The sequence below is a fragment of the Podarcis bocagei genome (genome assembly GCF_964188305.1).
Source record: "Podarcis bocagei genome assembly, chromosome: 12".
Lineage (NCBI taxonomy): Eukaryota > Metazoa > Chordata > Lepidosauria > Squamata > Lacertidae > Podarcis > Podarcis bocagei.
The window spans coordinates 22453717-22468749 of NC_138137.1; the positions used below are offsets into that span (position 1 = coordinate 22453717).

Here is a 15033-nt window from a genome sequence, read left to right on the forward strand (position 1 = left end):
AATACTGTATTATATATACTGTACATTTACCAGCTTTTCTGCATTCGGAGCATTTCATTAAGAATAAGGCACAAGAGCAAAATGTCACTCTTTTGGAAACCCAGGCTAGACAGTGTTGAATAAGATGCATCAAGAACAATATTAGAACCTACCTTAATCAGACTTACATAAACTATGTACAAGCAAGAAACAAATAATGCTTCAACGAGCACAAAAATGAATAGAGATGTACTGCAGCGGATGCAATTTATGGCAGATTAAAAATGCTAAAATATAAAATGTGTAACACTGACAAACTGGCACAAGACAAATGCTTGGTTCCTCTGTAATGCCAAAGCATGTTTTCACGTTATGTGAATGAACCTTGACCAAACTTCAGGCCCTCATATGCTCCGTCCTCTATTCACATGCTGCAATAACCTCCTCCCTTTCTTGCTTATAGCAAAATATAGTTTGTCTCTATGTCTGCATTATTACACTATGGTACTTGCTTGTCTTGCAAATCATGATTGTATACCACAGTTTGATGAGTGGTTTACAATTATTGCCGTCACTTTTTGATAATGCATTAGTAATATGGAGGCATACACATAAGAGGTCAGTGCTGAAGTAGGGGAAATAGAACTGCAGAATGTAAAGGAGACATTCAGATCAATGTGGGAAGATGACGTTGGGATAGATAGTGGTAATCTGTGGTCTAACTTATGCCCATGGGTTGCAAGTTACCATAAATAGCATAATGTGGAAAAAATGAAAAGAAGAAATATTATCAAGCATGATTACTAAAACAATTATTTCCCAACTAGAGCCTCATGTGCAGATTAGTGCACAGTCCTTTGGAATCTGCTGTAGACTACCACTGTAACAAAATGTCAATTGGAATCTTAACTTGTGGAATAATTTACCAGTAGTACTGTCAAAACAGTTAGACTTATATCATAGTGATATGTCAGTTCCCACTATATTGGCAGTGAGAAAAAATACCTAGGTCTTTTCTCTTTCTAATAACTGTGTGCTAGTATTTGAAAAGTGCAAATGGTATAAAACATCAGCATACTGTAATTATTTTTGTCTCTAGTGCTGTCAGACTCCCCCCCCCCCAATAATTTCCAGTACTAAGTTGAGTGGTCTCCTTAATTTTGTTAGTGTAGAGAGATTTGGTATAAAGAAAACTATTTACTACCCAACAGGCTGGAAGAGGAAAGAGATATTGTGAAACGTTTCATGCTTGTATATTCAATGACAACATAAGATAAAGTTGTGAATCACAGGAAAGGATATGGAATTAGAACAATTCTTAAGAGTTGGGAAGGACTCAAATGCAATGATGATCCAATCTAACTCACCTCACAGAGAACACCCAAAGCCATTTATGGTTGATGATTGAAATAGGTTTTTCCCTAATATACCAAATTTACATTTATGCTTTCCCTTAGTAGATGACGTGAACAGTTGTCATCAGCCTCTTTCTGTCATTCATCAAAATGCTTGAAGAATGTAGTTCCGTCCTTAACAAATAATTCCTGAGGGTACAGCCAACATTCCTTCAGCTTGACTTAATATGGGATAAATGTTTATATTAATTTTCTAGTCTTTCACCATGTTTCTTGAACTGTAGCACCCAGATCTGAGACTGCTATTCTGAGAGGTATCTTAACCAATGGTGCCAAGAACAAAATTACTGCTTCCAGGGTCTTGGATATGAAGTGATTAATACAGCCCAAAAAAGAAATGGTCCACTTGTACTAATGCACCAAATTGTTGATTTGTATTCTGATCATACATAAACTCTGGATTTTTCTCTGCAAAATTGCATCCTGGAAAGCTGGAATTCCAAGTTGTTACTATTTATTTATTTATTTATTTGATTGATTGATTGATTGATTCACTGCTTGCTGCAGAAAAGTCTCTGACTGACTTACAAAGATTAAGAGCCAAAAGGGGCTAGCATAAATCAAAAACAGTACCTTCCAATCAAACCATGAACAATAAGCAGTTTAAAAAACTGCAAAAACTTACTAAATCATGGTGCTGAAACATGTGTTTGATTATGTGTCTTTGCTGAGCATTGGTATGGGAAATTGTTGCTTATTGACCAATCTTAGGTTATTCAGGTGTGTGTATTTTTTTTTTTTTAATGTGTGGCTTATATGCCCAAATGGCTGTAGTTCTTCATGGTTTTTATAATATCAGGGTGAGACAGACATTCTCCAATCTGCACACTTTATCTGAATGAAGCCTCTCCTCTTTCTTTCCTTCCTTCCTTAATATATACTAGTGAGTTTCTGTGGCGTTTGCCACTCAAGGTTAGATTTGACCAAATGTCTTTGTTGTCCCAAGTACTGTCACAAAAACACAGGACTCCTAACATTGAGAAGGTTTTTGCTATCCCTTCCCCATCAAATCACCAAAAAATAGTTAACAAATGTAGTAGGTCGAATACAAAAGTGAAATGAAGCCATCCATTCATTATGTTACGGGCTTATAAAGCTCAATGAATCACTTGTGTAGCCTCTATCCATTTAGGCTGGATTTAAATTAACAATGTTGACAGATGTGCGTCTCCTTATAAACTCCATATGGCTTGAAGACTGCTTTTGTTGCTATTACAATATAGTATGATAAAAAATATAGTATGATGAAAACAATAGTGCTATGCAAAGGGCATGTTAAGGGAGAGAACAGCTATTTGCTTGTTTGTTGGTTGGTTTGTCTTCCTTCAACCAAGCACACTTATCCTAGGTAAATTGCTGATTAGAAGGTCAGCAGTTCGAATCCCCGCAACCTAGCAGTTCGAAAGAACACCAGTGTAAGTAGATAAATAGGTACTGCTGCATCCGAAAGGTAAACAGCGTTTCTGTGCACTCTGGCATTTGTCACATTCCTCTGCGCACCAAAAGCGGTTTAGTCATGCTGGCCACATGACTCGGAAAGCTGTCTGTAGACAAATGTCATCTCCCTCAGCCTGAAAGCAAGATGAGTGCTGCAACCCCATAGTAGCCTTTGACTGGACTTAACCATCCAGGGGTCCTTTACATATTACCTTTACCTTTAAAGAAAGGCATATACACATAAATGGGACACTGGCCTGTGGAGATCAGTGGCGTCAGCCCTTTCACTTCTACATCATTTACTTTGGCTGGCATCTGTATGGGAGTTCTGCTGCTTATCATCAAGATAAGCGTAGGCATCCTTGCAGAACTACCAAGTGAGCAAAGGAGCATGATCAACAGTGAGGGAATACAAAAGAGAGTGAGATGGGATGGTGGGAAACATAGGTTAGCACAGTATCTGAGCATCCTGCACCATGCCAAGGTTTGTGTATGCAAAGTCAAATTGCGAGGAAGAGTTTGGCTTTAGCCACCCACTTTACTTGAAAGAGCTAGTTGGGCCTTGCGCTTGGCATAAGTGCAGCGATTCATCCTTTTTAAAAAACAATTATATCCCATTTTCCTGCTTTGGAAGCATTCATAGCAGCCAACAAAAATAAATACCAAAATGCGCCTAAAAACCAATGAAATGTAATAAAAACAATTTTAAAAACAGATGAAGATAAAGCCAGTAGAACAAGCAAAGGGCATAATAGCTGTTGTGTCTGCAAACAAACGAAAAATATTTAGACAGTGCCAGAAGGTAAGGAGAGAGGAAACAGGTGGACATCTCTGTGAAGAGGGTACAAAAGCCTGGACACAATGGCTGAAAACGTCATTTCCCACAACCCCATGTGCATACTTTAAGATGCTGAGGGTTTGCAGAGCAGAGCCTCAGTCAAAGGTCTCAATTTATCAAAAGATGCACATATAGATAAGGTACCCAAACTACCATATCTGCAGTATTTGTAAAACCATCTTTTTACATGCCATTTTGCTCCTTTGTGTTTATAAAATGATCTGCTTATAAAAATGCATAGATGTCTTACTTCCAGATGAAATAAAAGTCAATGAAAGGATTAGACCCTATAAAATGCTGACAGATTGAATATTCAGTGTAATTGTACAGTTATATGAGCTAACAATGATTAATGCCCTAGATTAAATGGTATTTAAATGTTAATTTCTCTGACCCTTAAATCTAATAAGTTATAGTGCAAAGTAATTATTGCGAGCCACTTTGTGCCTTGTACTGTTGCTAGCACTTGTAGTACAAACACGAGGGCAGGTGTTGTACACAGCTACAGGAGAAGTTTGAAGGGAGCTGTTAAGTGAACCAGTCTGTGCTGTTTTCCCCCGTGCTATTGTATGTTCTGAATGATTATTATTATTTACTTCAAAAAGTGAAGGCAGTGTTTTGAAACCAAAGTGTTGCATTGTGTCTGTGCTGCAGAATAGACACATGAGAAGTATAAAGTAAGCTCCTCAGTGGATCACTAAACTGGCGCTGCACGTGTGCTCAGTCTCACACAAACAGAACGCATGTAAATGGGGAGTTGCCTGTACAGTGGTACCTCAGGTTAAGTACTTAATTCGTTCTGGAGGTCCGTTCTTAACCTGAAACTGTTCTTAACCACTTTAGCTAATGGGGCCTCCTGCTGCCGCCGCTTCCAGAGAATGATTTCTGTTCTCATCCTGAAGCAAAGTTCTTAACCTGAGGTATTATTTCTGGGTTAGCGGAGTCTGTAACCTGAAGCATATGTAACCTGAAGCGTATGTAACCCGAGGTACCACTGTACTCTGTTTCCAGCAGTCTCTAGTCAGTCATTCTAGGAAGCTTGCAAATCCTGTCCGCAGCAACTGGCATTCAAAAATACACTGTCTCTGCATATGGAGGTTTCGGTTAGCTGTCGTAACTAATTGTTAGTAAAGCCAAGCAAACCCACAAATTACTCAGAATATTTATATTGCCTTTATAGGTTGTTATAATTTAGTCACAGAATCTGTATGTATTCTAAATTCTATCAGGTATGCTTCCTTTAGCCTTTTGTGCAGCGGAGGGCTCGTGTGTGTCAGATGAAAAGAGATAATGTAATTGATATTCTTGATCCACTTTAGCTTAAATATGGATTTAGACTTTGTTCAGTAATTTGCTTTCCTGCATATGGTGTCAAAAGTGATTGGTATATAAGTAGGATGAAAGATGGGTTGAGAAATGGGAAGTATCCATTTGAGTTCTATTCTCTTGCCACTTAATTATATGCTGAGATGTTAATGAATAGAACTGAGTAGCTGTGAGGATAGAATACAGATTTGTCATGTTACTCCTAGATGCAGGTGATGTGCCTTCAGTCTCAAGTGCTGAAAGTAACATATAGTCGGAATAGATGCCTGGCAAGTAAACTTTCATAGCACCTCTTGTCAAAATGTCCTGGGGGTGAAAAGACTGCCAACTTTAACATTGCTAAGCACTGGAAATTAAAGTGAAAATCTGGACTAGATGAAGACCTTTGGCCATGTGAGTTTTTATTATGAATATTCAAGAAATATATTCCAGGATATTTGGAAGACTGTTTTTGCTACTCTTTGAATTGTTATCTTTGATGTGACTGCACAAGGTAGCATAGTAATCTTACAGTACTGATCGCCACAAGAATGGATCCTTCTACTAATCTACCCAGGAATGATGTTACAGTGGTACCTCGGTGTGATGGGACGATGAGCTGCTTGTGCGTAAAATCCAAGTCCCTCAGAGTTTGGTCACGTTTGCAAACCTCTGTCTGTAACGGAGCCCCTTAAACATGGCTCCGTCAGTCGCTAGCAGATTCCGACAGTGGTTGCTTTCGGAATCGCTTCCAACATAAAAGCTCCTTAACGGAAACACGTCTTCTGGACTCTCTGCGTGACAGTTTCCGGCGAGGAGTGGGTGTCCCTACAGGAGGTCCTGAAACCTCCCCACTGTTTTCGCTGGAAGTGTCTCTGAGCCATCCCTCCAGCTCACTTTCCCTCAGCTCACCTCCTCTCCCCCTACTGGTTCCCTCTTCAGCTGCTGAGTGTGTGAGCCCTTTCACCTCCCTTCCTTCCGATGGCAGTTCCCTGACACTCGGGTTAAGAACTTAATTCGTTCTGGAGGTCCGTTCTTAACCTGAAACTGTTCTTAACCTGAGGTACCACTTTAGCTACTGGGGCCTCCCGCTACCCCTGCCGCGCGATTTCTGTTCTCATCCTGAAGCAAAGTTCTTAACCCGAGGTACCATTTCTGGGTTAGTGGAGTCTGTAACCTGAAGCGTCTATAACCCGAGGTACCACTGTATATGACTGCTAGTGTGAAAAAAGAAATAACAAAACAGATGTACATAAAAGGAGTTACGTGAGATTTGTGGGTCATATTGCACAAAAAAGGCAAATAAGGAAATAAGTTCCTTAAAACATATATCTTTAATCCAGTTATAATGGAATTGTTTGCCACAATCTGATAGTATTGTTTTGGAAGCAGTAAAAGAATCAAAGTTGCATGAAACTTAATTTTTACTTTGAGGACTGTTGTGATTTAGAAGATGTATGCCGCCAGCATACATGCACGGGGTGAAAGCTGGTCATAGGCTGCTAGAATGAATGTCTCTTTCATTCGCACACAGAGTTAATGCTAGGGAAGCATACTATAAAAGGATAATTCATAGTTTTGACCTCAGTTTTTTCCAAACCATAGTAGGAGTTAGAACTTTTAGGAACTTCACTCTTGTGGCTGCAGAATGATTTTAACAACATATATAGATACTTGCTATATCCTAAGACTGCTTTAAATGATTTCTAATGTAGCTGTGCTTAGCTAGTGATAAGCAAGCAGTATGTTGGGTAACAAGTAGGTCAATCTAAGTGACCACTTTGGGCTAAGATGAGCAACAAGCCAATGTATAAGGATGCAGCCTTATATCCTTGCATGTGTATTTAGAAGAACTGCATATTGTTGGTCATTATAGGCAAACAGGATGCTGAATTAAATGGACCTCATCAGAACTGTTGTTATAGGTAAGCAAGGTCCATTCATTCATTTCTTTTCCTCTAGCCCAACCTAAAATGAAGATCAGTCTAGCTCCATATTCAAAAAGGATATTTTGATAAATATTTTTTTCCTACAAAGAATCAGAAGCATAAATGAATTGGGTGGATCTTTGCAGAATGAAGAAAACAGTTATATGTGTAATACAGGGTTGACACTATTTTGGCTTGCGCAAATATAAATGAAATAAAGTGGAAGATTTGTCAGGATAATTATATGGCAATCCATTTAGTACCCTGGAAATAGGATCACTACAGCCCTTCAGGTTTAGACTTAAAGATAATACAGTGAAGATTTGTATGTGCAGACTAGTTACCTTTCCCCCCCCCCCCAATGCATGCGATTGTGTGGATAAACTTCAATGTGATCTAGTCTGTTCACATGGGAGGAGAAAGAATGCACGTTTTCAGGCATTTTCTTGGAAATGACTACTGGGTACTGTATGTTGTTAAATGTTCATTCCAGTTCACACATTTCTCTTCACAATCCCATAAATGGAAAGGATCATATTGGGGGGTAACGTACCCTAGAAATCACTTAAGAGTTTCACCACTATCGTCCACAGGATGTAGATTTGCATCCACAATCACTTTATAAAGTTAAGATAGTCAAGGAAATCTCTCCTGAACATATTAGGACCAGTAAATCTCCTAGGAGAAATACTGCAAATTTGTAATTTAAGAGTAAGCTTTTCAAAACAGTAACTCTGTTTTAAATCTGAATTGCATATTAAAAATGTGTGTTACTAAAGCCTTGATATTATGTAAATATGTTTAATCTTATTTAAATTTGCTTTTATACAGTAAATTATTATGATAATAATTTTTAACATTTATAGACTGAGAAATATATTCCAGTCCTTTTATAGAACTAGGAATGGAGATCTGTACGATTGTCGTCAGTTCATTTTTTTGCAGCATGTATTGTTGGGTTTGAATAATCACACGTCAGTGTAAACAAAGAGCATATGTAATGGGGGGGGGGGAATCCTGCTCTGTGAAAGCAGTATCGTAAATTGTGCTACCATTTAGAATGGGTGAGTCACACAATGGTTTTCATTAATCTTGCGGGGGGGGGGGAGCAAGTTTCCCTTTTCCACATCTGTCAGGATAGAAACTTTAATGAGGAGCCTGCTTTAGTCAAACTGAGAGCAAAAGTATTTAAACCTTCAGTATCTGTTCTGCACTAGAGTAAAACTTTCTTAAGACCAATACTGCACCAACTAGGAATCTCAGTACCGCTTAAGAGTATCTGCCGCCACATTCAAGGAGCAGAACAATACAGGATTGTGTTTGCAATTGTGGGAAGGGATAACCTGATTGAAGTGAATGTAAGTTGTGTTTCCCAAGTGTTGACAAACTTAAAACCATCTCTAAGGGTACACAGCTTTTGCCTGCAAATTAGTTTGGATCAGTTTGGGGGTAATTAGGGATGTTTCCACACTAATTGACAGCCAGCACGTGCTAACTGTGCTTACTAATGACTCGTGTTGGGGTGTGTGTTTTTTTTGGTGTGTGTGTGTGTGTGTGTGTGTGTGTGTGGCTGTTGTTGGTTGAAAATACCAGCCCAGCACTACTCCGTTATCCTAGAGTAAACTTACAGACTGCACAGTTGAGCTATGATCATGAGTGGCAGAGAGAGGATTTTAAATCGGCATCAAAAAATTATCTCAACAAAGACTGTGTATGGGAAGGATCTGTATTTATGGGAATCAGATGCAGATATGCCAAAAACTCTGAAGAGGCTTAGCACAACCATCCCAGCATTGGCACCGCCTTCTGACATTTGTTATTGCCATGGTTATGTAGCGACGTGTGTAAGTGTGTTTCACTGACCTGCGGTTTCACTCCAAGAAGAGGAAATCATTATGCAGGGCAAACATTGGGCACTTGAGATATCTTGGACTCCCACTCCCATCATGCCTGGCCCATTGACATAGTGGCTGGGAATTATAGGAGTTGTGTTCCAAAATATCCAGAGAGAACTAGGTCGAGGAAGACTGCTGCAGGATGTGACCCTCAACCCTCACTACATAAAAGAACCGGCTTACTGCCTGCAGGAAATCTTCACTAGACAACCCAGCTATGTGCTTGTATTAGTATGGTTAAAACAATATGTTAGAGAACTTAATTTGTTTTGCTAAAATATGCCCCCAGAAGCTTATTAATAAGAATAACTTGTTCTTTTCTAAAAAGACATCTTACAACACATTCAGGTGACAGTGGGAGGCATAAGACCAGTTTTTCAGGTCTGCACAACCGTGTTGCCTATTCAGTGTGCTTCATGTACAGGGTCATTATAAATATAAACTGCAGTATGTTCTGGTGAGGCCTACTGCAAACACTGTTGAGACGTCCTGCAGTCACATTTTTCATATGCGAAAAACAAGTGTGTGTCATCCTTTGCTAAACATTTGAGGTGTGCTTTTATATACCTTTTATGCCAGTGGTGAGCTTCTAAATGGTGCTTCAGAATTATGTTATTCAGCCTTGCCTGTGACATCACCAAGCAGCTGTGTTGCATTATACTTAAAATAGCATTAAACCTTTACATTTTAAATGAATATTTTTCTTTGCAGTGATCTAGAATGCATAATAAGCATCTGTGGGCTATGCAATTAATGTCACTTGTGAGGAAGGACCTTCATGATGCACAAGGGCTTCAGCACTCTTAAATTATGATTCCTTTACTGCACTCATGGGATAAATTCTATATCCCCCAGATGCTTATTATGTATCTTCTATGTCCCTTAATTCCTATTAGCTGGATTAGCAGTTGTTGTGATGTTGAGGTTTATGGTAATTTAACTGGGATTGTTCTTACAGATCAATAAATAAACTTTGCAAAACTTAACTCTGTATTATCTTTCAGCTTTGATGCATACAATGTGCTAATAATTTAACAGTATGTACGAAAATATTTACTTACATGAGCTTGAGACGTTACTATGGAAATACAGGCAGGCCCATCAGTATAACTGATTGATTGAAAGATGCAGAGAAACTTAATACAAACAGTTAAAATACCATATTGTAATGAAAAGGAATAATTTGTTAAAATTACTGTTATTGCTCCCAGTGGTAAAGATTCTTACTATATTATGTGTACAACCCATGCATTAAACACAAAAATGATGGCTCTAAAGCTATTTTAAAAACACAAGTTGAAATGAATTTTTTTTTTGTGGGCTGATATTTACTAGTTATCTTTTCCCTTAATTATCAAATGTTTTGAATTTTACCTGCAATGATATTGCTTTCTATGAAAGCAGAGTAGATGCCAGCTGGAAAAAAAATCTTGAAGAATTATATGAAACCCTCGATGTATTGCCTATTCTGGCAAATTAAGTCAAGTAAGTAAGCCCCACTGAATTCAGTGCAGCTTACTACTGCATAGACATGTACAGAATTGCTCCATGAAGCCAATGCAGCCATTTCATAGAAGTGTTTCCTGGGCTCATCCTTATACATTTAATAAAGTTTTCCCATTGACATCATAGGGGGTTTGGCTCCACCTGGTGGATGAAGGCAGGAGAAGAACTTCCTGGGAAGTAGGCGGCTCCCATTCAGTTTTTGCTCTTGCCTTCCAATGATCCAGTCACATTGCCCTTTGTTACCACACTTTTCTTCATCTTTAGGATTGTTTATTCTACTTCTCCTTTAAACTATATATTTTTTACTTTTCTCCTGTACCCATTGTTTTTGTACTCTTCTTTCCATATAGTCTTCCCTTCTCTAAAGAGACAGAATACCTCCCACCCTTTTCTGTTTTAATCACATCCTTTCCTAATTCCTTTTCTCCTCCTCAAACAAGGAAAAAAAGACCCCAAAAATCATTCTCAGGGGGTTTCTGCCATGACACCTTTGTAGCCTCACTGATTTGCTCCTGGACATGCACCTTAACCCCAAAGTGTTGGGATTTCAGCCCAATCAGAGAAGAAGACTGTCGCTGTGGCCTCTCCACATCCTCATGGCTCTGTTATCCCGGTCACATGGCAAATGTAGATTCTAGATTGTGAGCTAGACAGGTACAACCCACTGAAGCAGGCCCAGCTGAGACCTAGGAACCCACCTCTTCCTCTTGAAGGTTGCGTATGGCCGTTCCAACACAGTCACCCCTCCAGCCGCTTATCAAACAAAGATGTTTCAGACCAGCCTCTACCAGTGACACTGACTCCACAGCAGTCCACAAGGCCACCAAAAAGAGAAAGCAGCCTAGCAGCAGGACGAGGCCAGGAGAGCTCACCACCTTGGAGAACCGGTAAGGTCATAGCCACCTCTCCCTCCACCTACCTGACAGAGTGCAGTGACTGACTCAGGCATGAAATCTCTTCCAATACCCTGTGGGTTCAGCCTGGATGGCCAGTAAAATCCATACTCCAGTTTTCAGTCAAACAGGATGTTTCTTTCGGCATTGCAAAGGCCAGCCGCGAAACAACCTCAACCAGCAAGTGATTGAAGGGTTGGCACATCAAATATGAAAAAAACAAACCACTTGTGCATTGTAGACCCAGCTCAACTACAACCCACCCACTCTGCTACCCTCTGAGGAGGACAAATTAGGGGCTTTGAAGATACTTCAGCTTCCTCTCCATTGTCTCCTCAAACAGGGACCCAGGCCTTTACCACACCCATTCCTGGCACAACACCAGTGGGCTTCCAACTCACAAAGGACATACACAAGCCCTGCTTGGCTGCATATTATTGGAAGTAGGCAGATCCACCGCTGCCCTCCTTGCCTAATCCTTGCTGCATGCTTCCTTCTTGCAGTCCATGGGACTCTCAAGAGTCTCCTCCAGCACCATAATTCAAAAGCATCAATTCTTCAGAGATCAGCCTTCTTTATGGTCCAGCTCTCACTTCCATACATCACTACTGGGAAAACCATCGTTTTAACTATACAGACCTTTGTCGGCGAGGTGATGTCTCTGCTTTTTAAGATGCTGTCTAGGTTTGTCATTGTTTTTCTCCCAAGAAGCAGGTGTCTTTCAATTTTGTGACTGCTGTCACCATCTGCAGTGATCACATTGTTGTTGTTGTTGTTGTTTAGTCGTTTAGTCGTGTCCGACTCTTCGTGACCCCATGGACCAGAGCACGCCAGGCACTTCTGTCCTCCACTGCCTCCCGCAGTTTGATCAAACTCATGCTAGTAGCTTCAAGAACACCATCCAACCATCTCATTCTCTGTCGTCCCCTTCTCCTTGTGCCCTCCATCTTTCCCAACATCAGGGTCTTTTCCAGGGAGTCTTCTCTTCTCATGAGGTGGCCAAAGTATTGGAGCCTCAGCTTCATGATCTGTCCTTCCAGTGAGCACTCAGGGCTGATTTCCTTAAGAATGGAGAGGTTTGATCTTCTTGCAGTCCATGGGACTCTCAAGAGTCTCCTCCAGCACCATAATTCGAAAGCATCAATTCTTCGGCGATCAGCCTTCTTTATGGTCCAGCTCTCACTTCCATACATCACTACTGGGAAAACCATGGCTTTTACTATACGGACCTTTGTTGGCAAGGTGATGTCTCTGCTTTTTAAGATGTTGTCTAGGTTTGCCATCGCCTTTCTCCCAAGGAGCAGGCGTCTTTTAATTTCGTGACTGCTGTCACCATCTGCACTGATCATGGAGCCCAAGAAAGTAAAATCTCTCACTGCCTCCATTTCTTCCCCTTCTATTTGCCAGGAGGTGATGGGCCCAGTGGCCATTATCTTCGTTTTTTTGATGTTGAGCTTCAGACCATATTTTGCGCTCTCCTCTTTCACCCTCATTAAAAGGTTCTTTAATTCCTCTTCACTTTCTGCCATCAAGGTTGTGTCATCTGCATATCTGAGGTTGTTGATATTTCTTCCGGCAATCTTAATTCCGGCTTGGGATTCATCCAGCCCAGCCTTTCACATGATGAATTCTGCATATAAGTTAAATAAGCAGTGATCACATTACAATCTACCAATACTGGGGAAACTGACGGCTCTTGGGCAATATCCTCCATAGGGTCCGACCTCTTTGCATTTCAGGATGTGGAAGAAAGGGAATGGAATGGTAGTTCTGTGGTGGACAAACAGCTATCTCATTGCTTATTTCAAGACGCTCATAATATGCCACACCTCTGTTGCTCAGGAGCAGCAGTAGACCTTAATGCTAAGTCATCTGAACCTACCCCCTCTCCTTCCAAGGGGGCAGTGGTGTTTCCTGAGACCCAACCTTCTTCTAAATTTGTACCAGCATGAGGCCTATTCAAGAGAATCACTAAAACAGGATGAGATGCTCCCACACAATACAAAAAGTTGGTCCAAATAACCAACAATTATCAAATCCTGGATACTGAGATCATTGACCTCTTGAAGACCACATTGCAAACCCGAATCAGGATCCCAACTGTGTCTACAAGACACTACTCAAAATATCCAGGTCAGCGGCATTTGTGGCAGAAGCCACCTTGGACTTCACCCAATTCACAGTGTGCTCAATGGCAGCAGGCATGGGAACTTGCAGGTCGCAGTGACTGAAACACTGGGAAACAGACAAAACATACAATATCAATTTCTCCACAGCACCCTTTGTAGGTGGAAACTGTTTGGTGAAAAGGCCCTGGAGCAGCTCTGTAGATGAAGGTCCTGGTCACTTAACAAGATGTCAGGTGCTACTCTACATGTTATACATCTTACCAGGCGAATTAGTTCTTTTGGAACTACCACTAGACTGCAGGCACCACAACTACAAGTCTAAGCCATCCTGGAACAAGCACCGCCACTCTCCCAGATGATGACAGGGAAACAAGTTTGGGTCCTCCAAACCCCACCCACCCGGTACACCAGTAAATGGAAACAATGACACAAGTATCAGACAGGTGTGGGTAGGCTCCAGACATTCATCAATGCCTGGCAAGATATAGCTGCAGACCACTGGTTTCTCAACATTATATCACAGGGGTACAGGATCATCACCAGTGTCACTTGCCCCAGACAAAATTGCATTGCGTGGGATTGCATACAATACCTTCTCAGCATGGGAGCCATAGAACAGGTACTTCCAGTAGAGTTCTGCTTTGGCATCCATTCTATATTCTTCATCATGTCAAACAAGGACCAACACTTCTGGTCCTGGATCTCAAGTAACTCAATTAACAGGTGGTCTTCAGAAAAGGATTCAAGACGAATTCCCTTTATTCAGCCAAGAAATCCCTCCACATCAAAGACTTATTTCCATGGACCTACAGGATGTATACCTCCTCATTCTTTTCCACCCAAGCTGCCACAAATACCTCCAGTTTCCCATAGGACCCCACCATTTCCAATACAAAGCCATCTCCTTCAGATGGGCCTCCTCTCCCTACTCTTTTCACGAAGATAATGATTGCCTTGGTGGCCCAAGTAACATCACAGCTTTGGATGACCATGAAATAGTGAATCAGAGATACCCCTTGCTGGATGCTAATAAAGCAATGAAGAGGGGAAACTCCTCTTTGGAAATATTAAATCTACCTGTTAACTATTGAATCACAACTTACTGATTTGTTTAAAAGTAACTTATAGGCACATATATTTGCTGGCAAACTTATGTTAGCCTTGAAATCTGATTTGATTGTTCTTGTTTCGTTTCGTTTTTTACTTCAGGTTCTAAAAATAAAAGTAAGCCGTGTTATTGAAGAGGAGATATATTGATCAGAAAACACTTTGACATAGTCAAATTATACCTTTTTAGATGCAGGTTCATGACAGATTTTTCTTGTTCTTCCTTTCCTTTTAGCTGGCTCTTGCTTTGTTTACACATTGCTACAAGAGATGAGATCCTATATAATTTCTAGATTATGCCCTATAGAAATATAAATGAAATTATATGATCTTGTTGTGGCTCTAAATATGCAAACACCACCATTTCCAAAAAAAAAGTATGAAAAATGGAAAGCAACTTGAGAGAGAAAATAATACAAAATTAAATATTTTGGTATCAAGGCAAATGAAATGGCGAAGTAACAAATGGGTTGCATGCAATTAATTTGGCACTTCCTTTTAACCGCAAATGGTTCATTTTATACACATCTGCAAGGCAGTGTTTTGTTTTTTTCTTATTGGATCTTTTAGTAACCTTCTACTACAGTACATAAATACACAT

The 15033-nt window shown here is 40.3% G+C and overlaps 1 protein-coding gene across 10 annotated transcripts in view; it reads left to right on the top strand.

Annotated features, from left to right (window-relative positions):
• TBC1D5 (TBC1 domain family member 5) overlaps positions 1 to 15033 on the top strand; it is a 249079-nt gene that overhangs the window by 149555 nt on the left and 84491 nt on the right. The gene's annotated exons all lie outside the window — the stretch shown is intronic.